Here is a 14,971-nt window from a genome sequence, read left to right as displayed (position 1 = left end):
TAAGGTCCTGTTAATTGGTAGGGGTGGGGCTTAACCCATTTGTATGCTGCCATGGAGGCATATGGAAAATGGCACGCAAGTAGTGCCGAGCAGAGTGGGTGAGGTAAACAGAGATAATGACACACAAGTAGTGCCGAGCAGAGTGGGAGGGGCAGACAGAGATAATGGCACACAAGTAGTGCCGAGCAGAGTGGGTGGGGCAGACAGAGATAATGGCACGCAAGTAGTGCGAGCACAGTGGGAGGGGCAGACAGAGATAATGGCACACAAGTAGTGCCGAGCAGAGTGGGTGGGGCAGACAGAGATAATGACACACAAGTAGTGCGAGCAGAGTGGGAGGGGCAGACAGAGATAATGGCACGCAAGTAGAGCGAGCAGAGTGGGTGGGGCAGACAGAGATAATGGCACGCAAGTAGTGCAGAGCAGAGTGGGTGGGGCAGACAGAGATAATGGCACGCAAGTAGTGCAGAGCAGAGTGGGTGGGGCAGACAGAGATAATGACACACAAGTAGTGCCGAGCAGAGTGGGAGGGGCAGACAGAGATAATGGCACACAAGTAGTGCCGAGCAGAGTGGGTGGGGCAGACAGAGATAATGGCACACAAGTAGAGCGAGCAGAGTGGGAGGGGCAGACAGATAATGGCACACAAGTAGTGCCGAGCAGAGTGGGTGGGGCAGACAGAGATAATGACACACAAGTAGTGCCGAGCAGAGTGGGAGGGGCAGACAAAGATAATGGCACGCAAGTAGAGGGAGCAGAGTGGGTGAGGTAGACAGAGATAATGACACAAAAGTAGTGCAGAGCAGAGTGGGAGGGGCAGACAGAGATAATGGCACACAAGTAGTGCCAAGCAGAGTAGGTGGGGCAGACAGTGTTAATGACACACAAGTATTGCCGAGCAGAGTGGGAGGGGCAGACATAGATAATGGCACGCAAGTAGAGCGAGCAGAGTGGGAGGGGCAGACAGAGATAATGGCACGCAAGTAGAGCGAGCAGAGTAGGTGGGGCAGATAGTGTTAATGGCACACAAGTATTGCCAAGCAGAGTGGGTGGGGCAGACAAAGATAATGGCACACATTTAGCGCAGCTGAGCAGAGCTGGTGGGGCAGACAGAGGTTATGGTAAACAAATGAATGGTATTGGGCAGAGTGGCACTAGTGGTATAAATAATGCCACCGTCCGTTTTTGATTGTCATTGCTATACTCATTCTTAAAGGATACCCGAAGTGACATGTGACATGATGAGATAGATCATGTGTATGTACAGTGCCTAGCACACAAATAACTATGCTGGATGCCTTTTGTTCTCTTTCTCTGCCTGAAAGAGTTAAATATCAGGTATGTAAGTGGATGACTCAGTCCTGACTAAGGCAGGAAGTGACTACAGTGTGACCCTCACTGATAAGAAATTCCAACTATAAAACACTTTCCTAGCAAAAAATGCCTTCTGAGAGCAAGAAAGAGGTAAAAGGGGGAATTTCTTATCAGTGAGGGTCACACTGTAGTCACTTCCTGCCTGAGTCAGGACTGAGTCAGCCACTTACATACCTGATATTTAACTCTTTCAGGCAGAGAAAGAAAAAACGGAACACAGCATAGTTTTTTGTGTACTAGGCACTGTACATACCCATGTCTATCTCATCATGTCACATGTCACTTCGGGTGTCCTTTAATTGTATTCTTCTCATCTAATTTAGTATCTTACTAATGGCTGCCTGGGTGTTCTGCTGTCTACGGTATGTCAGCCGGCTCTCATTATTTTTACAGGTAAACTGAAAATCCTAGGCTCCAGTGTATGAAATAAATCAGTAAAAAGTTATTTTGGCGAACAATATTTATCTTGTGACCAATGACATGACAGTTCGCTTTATCTGCTGATATGTGAAAGATAATGTCAATCATCTGGGGTACAGGTTACTAGAGTATTTGTGAACTTTGTATACAGCCTAATAACAACTGTCACTAAGAGATAAATAGCTAACAGATAATGTAGCTCTGCCATTAGTCTCTCAGTGGCATTACAGTATTGCTAATCTTAGATAGATTACTGTACTCCATACATTACATATTTCAGTATAGCCTTCTCATAGATCATAAGCAGAAGGAAAATGGCGTACTATGACTCCATGCTGTGGAGCAGCAGCTCGGTGACATAGTGGTTAGTACTCTCCTTGCAGTGCTAGAATTCTGGGTAAGCTTACTGAACACTCTGTAATCAGCACCTCCATAACTTTCCACATGCTTTAAAGGGAACCTGAAGTGAGCAAAATAATTTAAGATAAACAGATGATGTAGCTTCAAATGAACATTACATACTAACCTCACCATCAGTTGCTCTCAGGAGCTCACCATTTTCTTCTTAAAGGGAGGGTCCACGGAGTTGGTTAAAAAAATAAAAATACTAATCCACTTACCTGGGGCTTTCTTCAGCCCGTGGTAGGCAGGACGTGCCCTCAACGCCGCTCCAGAGGCTCCCGGTCTTCTTCGGTGGCTCACCTGACCTGGCCAGGCCAGCTTCCTGGTCGGGCTTCTCCTTGCGCTCCAACGTGCGTCTCATGCGGTCGTGCTGATGTCATCGGACGTCCTACGGACAGTACTGCGCAGGTGCAGAACTACTGCGCCTGCGCAGTACAACCTGGAGGATGTCCAATTACGTGTGAGACGCACGTTGGAGCGCACAAGAGCCCGACCTGGAAGCCGCCCTGGCCAGGTTGGGTGAGCCACTGGAGAAGACCGGGAGCCTCCGGAGTGGCGTCGAGGACACATACTGCCTGCCACGGGCTGGAGGAAGCCCCAGGTAAGGTAACTATTAGAGGGTGAGAGACCCAGCAGTGAACCGTCAAAGCAGAGATAGCAGAAACCTGCACTTTGAGAGTGCAAGCCAATTGTTTTTGTAGGCCAATCTGGAGGAAGCTAAGAATATGTTGTGCTGGTGGAGCCATTGGATCAAAATTATTTACCAGAGCAATTGAGAAAAAATATTTTCCATTTTTGTGGTAGTTTTCCCTGCTTTTAGCAGTGTGTTTATCAATGATTCTGAGTTTACCAGGTGTCTAAGCTTCCTCCCACAATCCATTAAATTAAGGGATTGAGGAGACAGATGATAAATTGAGTCCTGGCACAGGGGGTTTGGTCTGACTGGAAAAGGAATAGGAGGTTCCAACTTCAGGCTCCAAATTAGAGGGACTCATGGCTGGCATGGCCAAAATGGACCCACTTCCAGGAGTACCACTTGTTCTAGGAGGAGCCTCCTCAGAATTTTGAAGATAAGTGGAGTTGGAGGAAAAAAAAACAAAGACCATTCAGAAATTTCAGGTGTTGCCAGAGCACCCTGAGCTCTTGAATGTGGGGGCGAATCTCCTTGAGCTAGCACTTAGTTGATATAGGTTGCCATCGGGTCCACCTACCCAATGGTCACAGATCACTCTGGATATCTTTTATTGAGTGGCCACAAGCTATTGCCTCAGTCCCCTTGAATGAGAAAACCTGCCGCAGAGTTCTGAGGCCCTATGAGATAAACTGCCATGATGCTGCTCTCTGCACTGGAGATAATATTGCTGACATCTAACATGAGGAACAAACTCCTTGTGTCCCTCTGCTACTTGATATCAAAGACTGATGTCTCATCCCAGTGATGGCTAAAGGTCTGAAGCACCATATAAGCCACCCTGTGTTTGAGTATATTTGCAGGGATCGATCAGCTTTGTTGTGACTATTTTCCTAGGCTAATACGACCTGTAGACATGTCAAACCATGCTTGCATCTTTACGAGTTATGGGTGAACGATTGGTTAATAGTTGTTGAGCTTGTGTTTAGCCACCGCCGCAGACAGTCTCTCATTGGGCTCTATTCTCAAAGACCAAACTTTTCTGCAAAATTTTACCGCTATATTTCCGCCAGCGGTAAACTCCGCATTTTTTCAGCATTCTCTAACATTTTCCGCATGTTTGCCACATGCGGGGAAAAAGATGCGGAAACAGCCATTATTCATGCGGGAATTATGCGGTAAAAAGGTCCCATGAAAAAGTGTTTAAAAAAAAAAAAGTTAAAGTCCAGCAAGCACAGCCCTTAAGCCTCCAGACTTCATTAAAGTCAATGGGATGCGGAATATATCACTTACTATTTGTAGGTGATAAAAAATCATTAATTAACGACGAAATGATGTGCCTGAACATTTTTGAGAATTGATATTTTATTGCGGAAAATACCGACTTTTGCGGAAATTTTTCCGCATGAATCCCGCACTTTTACCACACTTTTTCCGCATGCGGAAAAAACATGCTGAACATTTTGAGAATTTCAATGTGGCGGTGTTTTGGTCGGTAACTTCCCGCATGCACTTTACTGCATGCGGGAAGTCTTTGAGAATAGAGCCCAATGTGGGAGTGAGAAGGATGGTTTGAGAGTGTGAGGATCCGCTCGGCTACCTGCGCAGGCAGGCAGCTTTTTGACCACTGTTCAGGTCTGCATTCTGCAGGTCTCTGGAAGAGAGACCTTTTGTCAGTTTTGCAGCTTGCTGCTGAGGAATTTGCATACATTTGTCATGCAGATTGCTTAGCCACATCCTTTGTAGACTTGTACTATAAATACCATGTGATATCACAGACCTGTGCTGGTCATAAGGGTTAGTCCTGTGAAATACTCCTGGAGTGTCAGCCTTGCTCATTGTTTGAAGATTAGCTTAGAGTAATTCCTGGGACTGCACTAGGCAGGTTCCCTAGTGCAGTTAGGATTGCATATCTGTTTTGTTTGCTGTTGCGATTGTCCTGTCCCAGCGGTGGTCGACAGGAAGTCGTTCTGATCTTTGTTCTTGGAGTATAGCTGGAGCAGCGGTTGCTACCAGCTATCTCTTCTGATCTGTCTTGCCTGGATCGCACTCGCCTTGCGCTAGTGCTGCGGATCCTTCTGATCTGTCTTCCTGGATCGCACTAGCCTCTTGCGCTAGTGCTGTGGATCCTATCTCTCACTTATTCCTGTTTTCGTGTATCTGTCTTGTCTGCTACGAACGCTTGCTGGAGGCTCGGTGAGGTAACCGTTAAGCAAGCGCTCGCGTCCTCTGTTTCATGTATGTCTGTCGGTGGTTAGCTAGGCGTGCTTGTCTCTGTTGTGCTTAACACGCGGAGACCGCGCATAAACGCGTGCACTGTTGCGAATGAGTGCGGTGTTCGCGTTTGGTTAGCGTTTGTTATTTTCCTTATCTTCTCATTGTATGATTTGCTGTGCCTTTGCTACTCTCGTGCTCTGCCTTGCTGTAGCCTTGTGTCACCTCTGGCAATCGCCTCTCTCGCGATTGCGTTCCTACTTCATATCTGCTGTTGTGTATGCACCGTCGCGGGTTGGCAACTAGTTTGGTGCACACACATACAATCTGTCCCTTTGCTCAATCTCATTCGCAATCGCTTCTCAGGCGATTGCGTTCTCACTCAGTTTCCTTTGTTGTGTGTCCGCCGTCGCAGGTTGGCGGCTAGATTGGTGGACATACATACATTTCTCATCTGTGCTTATTCGGTCTTGTGTCGCTGTTAGCAACCGCCATCTCCGGCGATTGCCTTCTCACTTTATCTTCCTGGTTGTGTGTTCATCGTCGCAGGGTGGCGACTAGTTTGGTGAACACACATACCCTATGTCGCTTTGATCTTTCTCTTTCAGGGCTATCTTGCCCTGCTTTTCTTCCCTTCATGCAATTCCTGTCTGGCGTGTGTGGCAGGGCAGAGGAGCTGTTCCTCTGCACTCCACAGCTCCACCTGCCGACAGGAATTTCCCTCTACAGGGGCATTGCACCTTTTGCTGGGTTCCCTCAAATTATACGCTTGTGGAGGATTTCCGCAGTGTCAGCGCACGTTTTGTGCGCTGATCACGGAGAGAATTCCACAATCGTTACAGAGAGTATCTCTGGTGGCTTCACAGATGGAGAAACCCTAGTTGGAATGGGCAGATGTACCAGTGAACCCATTTGACCATCTGGATTGTAGATGAAGAAGTGTATATAACACCTTGATTAACGAATATAGAATGATAATAAGCACTCGTGAACTTTTGGCAGCAATTTTCTTCTCTGGTTACATTGGATATAGATTGGAATCTTGCTCCCGGAAAGATTAGGTCCTCAGAAGGAGTGAGGTGGCTTTCCTCCTTGTTTGTTAACCAGCCAAAGACAGATAGTGTTTGAAGAAGAATCTGTTGCTAACACAGTAGAGCCTTGGGATCTGAGGCTAGCAACAAAAGATTGTCTAAATAGTGATAAAGTCCTAACTTTGCTTTCTCAACTGAGCCACCAGACACACTAGTACCAAAAAAGGTTGTCATGGCTGTGATAATGTCAAGAAGGAGGATGGTTACTGGAGAAGAATGCTACTAACTGCATGGTGGAAAGAAGTTTGAAATAATGAATGTATCTGCCAAGTCTATTGAATATATCCAGTTCTGTAAGGGAATGGTTGGTCCATTCATTTGTTGTAACTCCATCTTGAATGTTTTCAGAAAGAAATCAGATCCAGTACTGAATGCAGATCACCTGACTTCTTTACAATGAAGAGAGGAGAGTAGACTTCCTGAAAGCGCTTCTCTTCCGGAACAAACATAACAGCCGTTTTCTGCAATGAGTCATGAATGTAAAAGAGCAGGTCTCTGTAAAGACAAAGTGACTGAGTGGAGTGAACTTGCACATCCAAAAAAACCCGAACCACTCTGTATCTGTGACCCACTCGTCCTTTATTGTATTTGTCCAGATAATATGGAACTGCTGAAGTCTTGCATCTACTATCTGGACTTCAGAATTGTCAATAGGACTCTGCGCTGACTGCTTTGTGAGCTTATGGAGATTAGCATGTGAAGTTTGCCAATTCCTATGGTCTGGTCTTTCCTTCCACAATGTCTTCTCTCCTTTGGTATAATACCAGCCTTGCCCTGGTGACTGTTGGTTGCCAGATCCAACTTGTTACTAAAAAGATTTCTTCCATCAAACAGAATTTTAAACGCATTTTGTTGGAAGCTGGGATCAGCAGACTAGATTTTTTTTTTTTTTTTAACAGGCTCAATTCACTGGTCATGGCAAAAAGCCTGGCATGTTAAGTGGACTGGACAAAATCTATAGCCGCTTCCCTAATAAACTTAGAGACAATATGAAAGTTCTCTAAGCTGCCAGGATAGAATCAGAATCCTTGTCCACTTCCGTGGCAACTGAAGGGCTGGTTTACATGCCCCTCCAGTAGTGGTATACACCATCTTTAAATCTATATCAAGTTTATGGTCTAGGACATCTTAAAAAGTAATCAAGACTTTTAACCTTACATGACATGCAAGACACATGACTGACATGTTCACCATGGAAGCGAACCCTAGGACTGGAGAATTTTCTTTAAGAAAAAGGATGATGTTTGGAAAGTCTGCTTTTTCAGGAAGGACTTTCTCCTTACCTTTTCCTATTCATCTTTATTTGTTTGATCTCTTTCAAGACAGGAAAGGAGAATGATAATTATTTCAGACTTTCTTTTAGCCTGGAGAAGGGTTTCCTCTTCCCAGTGAATGGCTTCACAGATGGTTTGGATAAAGGAGAAATAGAAACCAGATATCTGCATGCTCACTCTGATTGGATTCATGCTAAACCATAGATGATTGAGGATATTCAGTATCTTCATTGACTTGCTGGGAGGATGCTTGGGGACCAAAGAGCCTACATATGAGTCTATTGATTCCTGGACAGCCTGCTCTATCATCTTGGATGTGTGCATCTGATGGAACTCTGGCTCTTTTCCCATCTGGTGGAAACAGATCTACTTTACTGATTTCCCTGGCATGGTTCTGTCACCACAAGCCCATCAATCTGGGGGGCTATGGTGCCTTTAACTGGGACCTGATCCTCCAGTTCCCAGGCAGGTTATTTACCTGCTCCTTGAGCAGTATCCTGAGTGATGATATAAAGATCTAAAGCAGGATCTCAAATGATGACATAAAGAACTAATGTCCTAGAACTGTGGTGGGAACTTGCCCTCCTTTGTTCTCTTCTTCCTGGGCTTGTATATAAAAAAGTACAGCCCATTTATGGAAGGTGTGCTCTCTTGTTTTTGTAGAAAAGTGGGGTCACTTACCTGTATGACTCTTACCTATTGACCTTAGAATTATCTGTTTCTGGCACAGTGTGATCCAGAATGCAGTCCAACGGACCGCAAGCGATGAAATAAGTAAGATAAGAGGTACATGAAACGTAGCAGAAAAATAAAAAATCAGATAATACTTTCAAGCACGGAATGCTATGTCATTTATATTGCACATAGTACACAATACTGTTCATATAACTGTTTATAATGAGAATGGCAGATGATAAAATATAGTACATAGTGCTACCAAGATACTTGGAATAACTTACCTCCTCCTGCAGCTTGAGAAGCATTACATCAGAGGGACAGCAAATAACAGTGCCTTTACCTTTAAGGCAGAGAGGAGGTAGTGTTGCAGCCAGCAGGAGTCCTGTGTGAGGGGAGGAGAGCTCAGCTGTGAGGAGGCTGTCAGAGCAGTCACTACAAACACTTCCTGGTCTGATGGCTGTGCGTTCCAAGCTGGAATGCACTCTAAGCCATGTGCTTCAGAGTCTTTCACTGTGAGACAGGGGAAGCAGGGAGACGCGGCAGGACCTGGAGAGACTGAAGTATGCCTCACATGATGGAGCCTGAGTAGTCAGCAGACAGAGGAAGAGAAACAGGTGAGAGGGATCACACTGAACACTCAGCAGCACTGAATACCCAGCAGGAGAAGCTTAACTATGCACCACTAACCTGTGCAACTGCAGACAGGAAGAAAAAAAGTTGAGAAGGATCACACTGTGCTCTGCAATCGTATTTAAGTCATGCAGAGCAGCCATAATGGGGGGAAAAGATCATTTAGGTCAAGCTCCCACCATCACCCCAGATATAAGGTCCCTGAATAATTTAACATTTAGTTATGACAACAGGGCTGCGACCAGGAGAGGCTGAACCTGGCCGGAACGCCGCAGGAATGTCGGCGAGGTAAGAGTAAAATAAAAATAAATAGCGATGAAACACTAAGGAACCTGTTCGGAGGTGAGGACAAAATGAGAATGCTGCTCGCTAGGGGTCACTTTCTTTTATAGCTAAGGTCCTGTTAATTGGTAGGGGTGGGGCTTAACCCATATGTATGCTGCCATGGAGGCATATGACATATGGATTTTCCATATCAGACGAAACACTGTGGTGATATTAATAAGCAGTATAGACAGTCAGATATAGTCAGTTGTCCAAGTGCATCAGCGAGTATATAGAGGCACTCTATATTCAACACACCATGAACAATTTGAAGCAATCCTGAGGCACAGCCTGTTACTCAATAGGCCCAGTACATTGTCAGCTATTCTGAGTCAAACTTTTTTTCAACAGGCTAGGCCGATGTGCAGCAATATTGAGGCACACTCTATTCCAGGGGTCCCCAAACGTTTTGGGTCGAGGGCCGGGTCAACATACTTCAGACTGCTGGGAGGCCGGAGTATACATAAAATGATGTCTTTGCGGGCCAGACAGTGGCCTCAATTCACGGAGCATTAACAAACATTTATCAAACACTTTATCAAACGTTTGATAATTTACCTCATGGGTAAAATCTCATTTTGAATTCACTAAGGTGTTATAGATTTATTGAACGTTTTATCAGTAAAACATTCCATAAGTATATAACACCTTAGTGAATTTAAAATGAGATTTTACCCATGAGGTAAATTATCAAACGTTTGATAAAGTGTTTGATAAACGTTTGATAATGCTCCGTGAATTGAGGCCAGTGAAGCATACTCAGGTGTGAAACTGAAGTCCAATTGGACAACAGTGTCACCTGATGTGGAATTTGATTGGAAACCAGCAAAATTACTGCTTTCTGGCTTTCATGTGGATGGGTAGTGCCAGCACTGCTATTGTATTTGTGGACCACCAATATTTAAATATGTAGCTGACTGCATCTATAAGTAATACATTTTGTGTGTGGGGGCCGGTAAAAAAGCCTCAGGGGGCCGCATTCGGCCTGCGGGCCTGAGTTTGAGGACCACTGCTCTATTCATTAGGTCAAGTACATAACACTGAATAAGACGCAGTTCCCATTTCCACAATAAAACATACCCGCTCGGTACGTTTTCTGCAGCGCAGTAACGGACATGTAAACTTATCTAATGGAAAAAATAGGGTCTGTTTCCACTTGTGATTTTAATGTAACCATTTAGTATGTTGCAGTAAATGCAACACTAAGTCCTGACCTGATACATTTTTCTGTACAGCTTATGCAAAGTGAAGCAATAAAACTTATTGCACAACTTCCTGTTCCTCCCCTGTATAGAACAAACAACCACCCTCAACACCCCTCATCAAGCAAATCCACTTGGGCCATTTTTGTTATAGAGCCGTGGCAACACTTCAGGTGTAACCTGCTACAATGGTTTTGCCTTTAGAAGGGAAGAGTTTCAAAAGAGTTCTGATTTACGGGCAATTGGGCGAGTTACTGCCCCTGGCACCTGCACATTCTAGTAGAAGTTTCAAAGAGTTTTACACTAAAGTTATTGAAAACAACAACCTAGGTCCTGTTTCTTTAACCACTTTACCCCCGCGCGTACGTATTTCTCCGCCCCTTTTTCCATCCTTTAAAAACCAGGGACGGAGAAACACGTACTTTCCGCGTTCCCGACGCTGCCCGCGCTCCCGCTCGTAAACACGCCGCCCGCCGCTAGTAAACACGCCGCCGCCCGCTCGCCCAGAGATCAATGAACGGGAAAATTCATTCCCGTTCGTTGATCTAAGCCCCGCAATGATCAGCTGCTCTCCTATGGGCAGCGCGATCATTGTGAGAAAAAACTCACGTGTCCAGCCTCCTTATTCTTCCTCCAAGCTTCCGGAAGGAAGCTTGGAGGTCGCATTAAAACAAAAAGTTACTGTGGCCATCTTGTGGCCAAATAGTAAACTACACCCTACACATTTTTCACATACAAATAAATGACTTTTACACATAAAATTAACTCATTACCTCCCACACTCCCCATTTTTTTTTTTTGTAATTAAAAAAAAATTAAAAAATTTACAATTAAAAAAAATACATAAATAGTTACCTTAGGGACTGAACTTTTTAAATATTTATGTCAAGAGGGTATAACACTGTTACTTTATAAACTATGGGCTTGTAATTAGGGATGGACGCAAAACTGAAAAAAATGCACCTTTATTTCCAAATAAAATATTGGCGCCAAACATTGTGATAGGGACATAATTTAAATGGTTTTATAACCGGGACAAAAGGGCAAATACGTTTCATGGGTTTTAATTACAGTAGCATGCATTATTTAAAAACTATAATGGCCGAAAACTGAAAAATAATTATTTTTTTCCCCACATTTTTCCTATTTTCCCATTAAAACACATTTAGAAAAAAATAATTCTTGGCATAATGTCCCACCTAAAGAAAGCCTAATTGGTGGCGAAAAAAACAAGATATAGTTCATTTCATTGCGATAAGTAATAATAAAGTTATAGACGAATGAATGGAAGGAGCGCTGAAAGGTGAAAATTGCTCTGGTGCTCAGGGGGTAAAACCCCTCAGTGGTGAAGTGGTTAATATGTGCAAAAATCACTGACCATGTGTGAAATTCTACATAAATTTTCTCACTGGGGATTAATGCATGATTCATGACAGCTGTTCAGGATTGCATAATGCAGAACTGAAGTACTTATGCATACCTGACCTACAGTTTGCATGTATTGATTGCTTTTTTATCATACACACAAAAATGTAGATGTATTTTTATGAAGAAATGGGGTGTTATAAAGTGGGGAAGTAGGGAAAAAAATCGCTGCGTCTTACAGTCCAAATGCAGGGAGTTCCTGACTTGTGAAAGCCTGCCAATACGGACCTCCAACCCGCTACATTGTCGTGGACTCCCTGTACTGTTCCCATTCAGAGGAGGACATGGGGACACAAAGGGGCATAGAAGAGGACACAAGGAGGACAGAGGCGGACACGTTGGGGACACAAGGGGAGCAGAGGAGGACACAGGGAGACACAAGAGGTACAAGGGGACATGAGGTACAAAAGGGGCATAATCCAAAAGATGTCTATTCACCATGGATGCACCAGGTTCAGTATATTTTTTCCCCCTGGTTTTTGTCCTTTAAACCTGGTGCATCTTATAGTCCGAAAAATACGGTACTTTGTAGACAGTTAAAGAGGACCTAAACTCTTCCACAGACGAGAAGGAAAACACAAGAAAACCCACTTTGTTTATATTTAGAGATAACAGCCTGTCTAATTCCCCCTTATGTGGAAGTAGTGAGCCACTGTAATTTGAGCTGTCATCTCTCTCATCTATGCTGAGGTTTGTGCCATTAAGACAGGCTAATGGTTTCTGTGCTCCTGTGAAACCAGAAAGAAACCACTCTGCAGCATCTCAGTAGGAGTTATGTGGACTGTAACAAAGAAAAGTTAAAAGATTATTACGGCATTGCTTATTTTATAGAGCACAGAGGAAGTCCTGTGTTTAGGTCCGCTTTAAGTTTAACTTTTAGTTGGATTAGTTGGAAACAATTCTAATTTTTAATTTTGTCCAATACAATGCCCCTGAAGCAAGTATTAACTAATGCATGCATGTGCATTAAAGGAACACTATCAATACCCAAGTGTTCTAAAATGACAAAGTACAAATAATGTCTAAGTAGCTGTGTAAACATTTTCCTACTTTTCATGTTAAATATCAGAAGCCAAATCTTTAATTTATTGAGTGTAGAATTTATCTATATTGTGACAAATCAATTGTAGAAGGGGTGTCTGCTTCAATGCTCAGCCAGTGTTGCATATCAGACTACAGAGTATTTTTCTCTGAAAGCAAAAATATTATGAAAAGCTGTGGTGTCACAGACAATTACAAAATGTTTATAACAAGTTACATTTCCTCTGCTCTCTTCACACACTTCAGTCAGAGACACAGCAGCTGCAGCTGCGGAGAGCTTTCTCTCACACACAGAGTTACACACAGGGTTAACAGATGAAGTGTGAGGGGAATTCCCCCTCCCCTCATGGTTCATTCAGTTTGGCATCAGTAAAGTGTGAGAGAATTTTGGTAACAGTAAACAAAGAGGTTGGAAGTGAAATGAATACACACGTACTTAGCAGCACTTCCCAAACAATTCCTATATCAATTGAAAAAAACATGGTAATCGATAGTGTTCCTTTAAGTATGTAAAATAAACATTTGTTTATATATTAAAACAAATCTTATGCGCTTAGGATAAAACAATAATAAAATTGCAAACGTGGTTCGCGTCTCAATATTGCTGTGGTTACAATAAATTCAAATTATTCTAAAAAGTCCGCGCTCATAATCAAAACTTATAATACAAATGGAGTCTCACTGTCCTTGTTCAGGTTATCCACAGACCATCCAGGTCAGGGTTCACACTGCCAGTGCCCTGGATCCTCCAAAGTAATGTCAGCCAAGATTCACGTTATATGCAAAATAGAAACAAAACAAACATAGTGTGGTACTGTATGCACTATGGGATTTTCCAACACCTCTCTAATGTGTAGACCTCCGTCACCTAGCACACCACACCAACTGTGCCTGGACACCCCCCAATATGCCCGCACTCACCCTGTTGCCCTCCTAAATATCCGGAGGTGGGAATGATAGCTTTTGGGGGTAGAGATTGTCCACACTTTCCGGAGTTCAGCAATCCACTTGTTCCATACCCAACACTATGACTAAAAAACACTCTGATAGTGTAAAACCTTTAAAACTTTTAATCATTAAAAGTAATGCACTCACAAGCAGTAGGAGTATCAAGCGCATATAGGATACAAGGTGCAGTCCCCGGGCAGCTGCCTCAATCCGCGCTGTATCAGATCCACGCTCCTCCACTCGTATTTCCGTGCACTTCCGGATACGTTGTCTGCTGGTCACGTGTGCCGAAGCTCCGCCCAATGCATTTCGTCATTAGATGACTCATCAGGGGCTGTCGGCACACGCTAGACCAGCGTTTAAAAAGGAACCCGCCCCTCCCTCTGCGTCTAGGAGGATACAATGAGAATAATAAAAAGTGAATGATCAATTCTTTTAAAAAAGGATCCTCAGCAACTATGGAGTGAGACAGTTGCTTAACAGTTGAAATAGCCTACTCTAATACAAGAAACCACCTATGCTGTACGCACACCCCAGTCTCCCTCCCATACACATACGATCTTCCGCGATCTTCCATATATCCATGCTTACATGGTCAGCTTAAATTCAAAATGCTGCATGATTATACAATTAAGAATACTGCTTGATTGCACATTATCTATTAATAAACCTTATCCCTATACACAATATAGCAGCAAATTTCTACTCTCAGTTAGTTAATTATTGTATATATATGAATTCCAGCGATAGAATACACTGTAGATACCTTACAAAATTATGAATTATTAATAAAGCAGTTGATATCAAGATCCACATTTAATCCTTTAGGACTTAAGGTTTCCATATCAAATATCCAGCGCGTTTCTTTTTTGGAAATTTCACGTAATTTATTGGATCCTCTCCAGGCTGGCTGGAGTTTCTCCACCCCACAGAAGAACATCTGACTGGGGTCACACTGATGTACTTTTTTAAAATGCAATGAAACGCTGTGCAACTCAAACCCCTTACGGATATTAGAGATGTGCTCTCCAATCCGTTCTTTTAGAGATCTGGTGGTGCGGCCAACATATTGGAGGCCGCATTTACACCAGATAACATACACAACATGGGATGTAGCACAAGTAATGAAACTTTTTATTTCAAAGGAACGGCCGTTAGCACCAGAGACAACTTTTTGCATTTTAACCATTTTAGCCTCCCTACAGCACTTGCACCCTCTACAGGGAACGAATCCCTTAGTTTGCCAACCCTCCAATCTGGATGGTTTCGGAGGAAGTACACAACTAGGAGCTATTTGTTCTTTTAAATTCACAGCCT

The sequence above is a fragment of the Hyperolius riggenbachi genome, chromosome 2, assembly GCF_040937935.1.
Source record: "Hyperolius riggenbachi isolate aHypRig1 chromosome 2, aHypRig1.pri, whole genome shotgun sequence".
NCBI classification, from domain to species: Eukaryota; Metazoa; Chordata; class Amphibia; order Anura; family Hyperoliidae; genus Hyperolius; species Hyperolius riggenbachi.
This window is presented reverse-complemented; position numbering follows the sequence as displayed.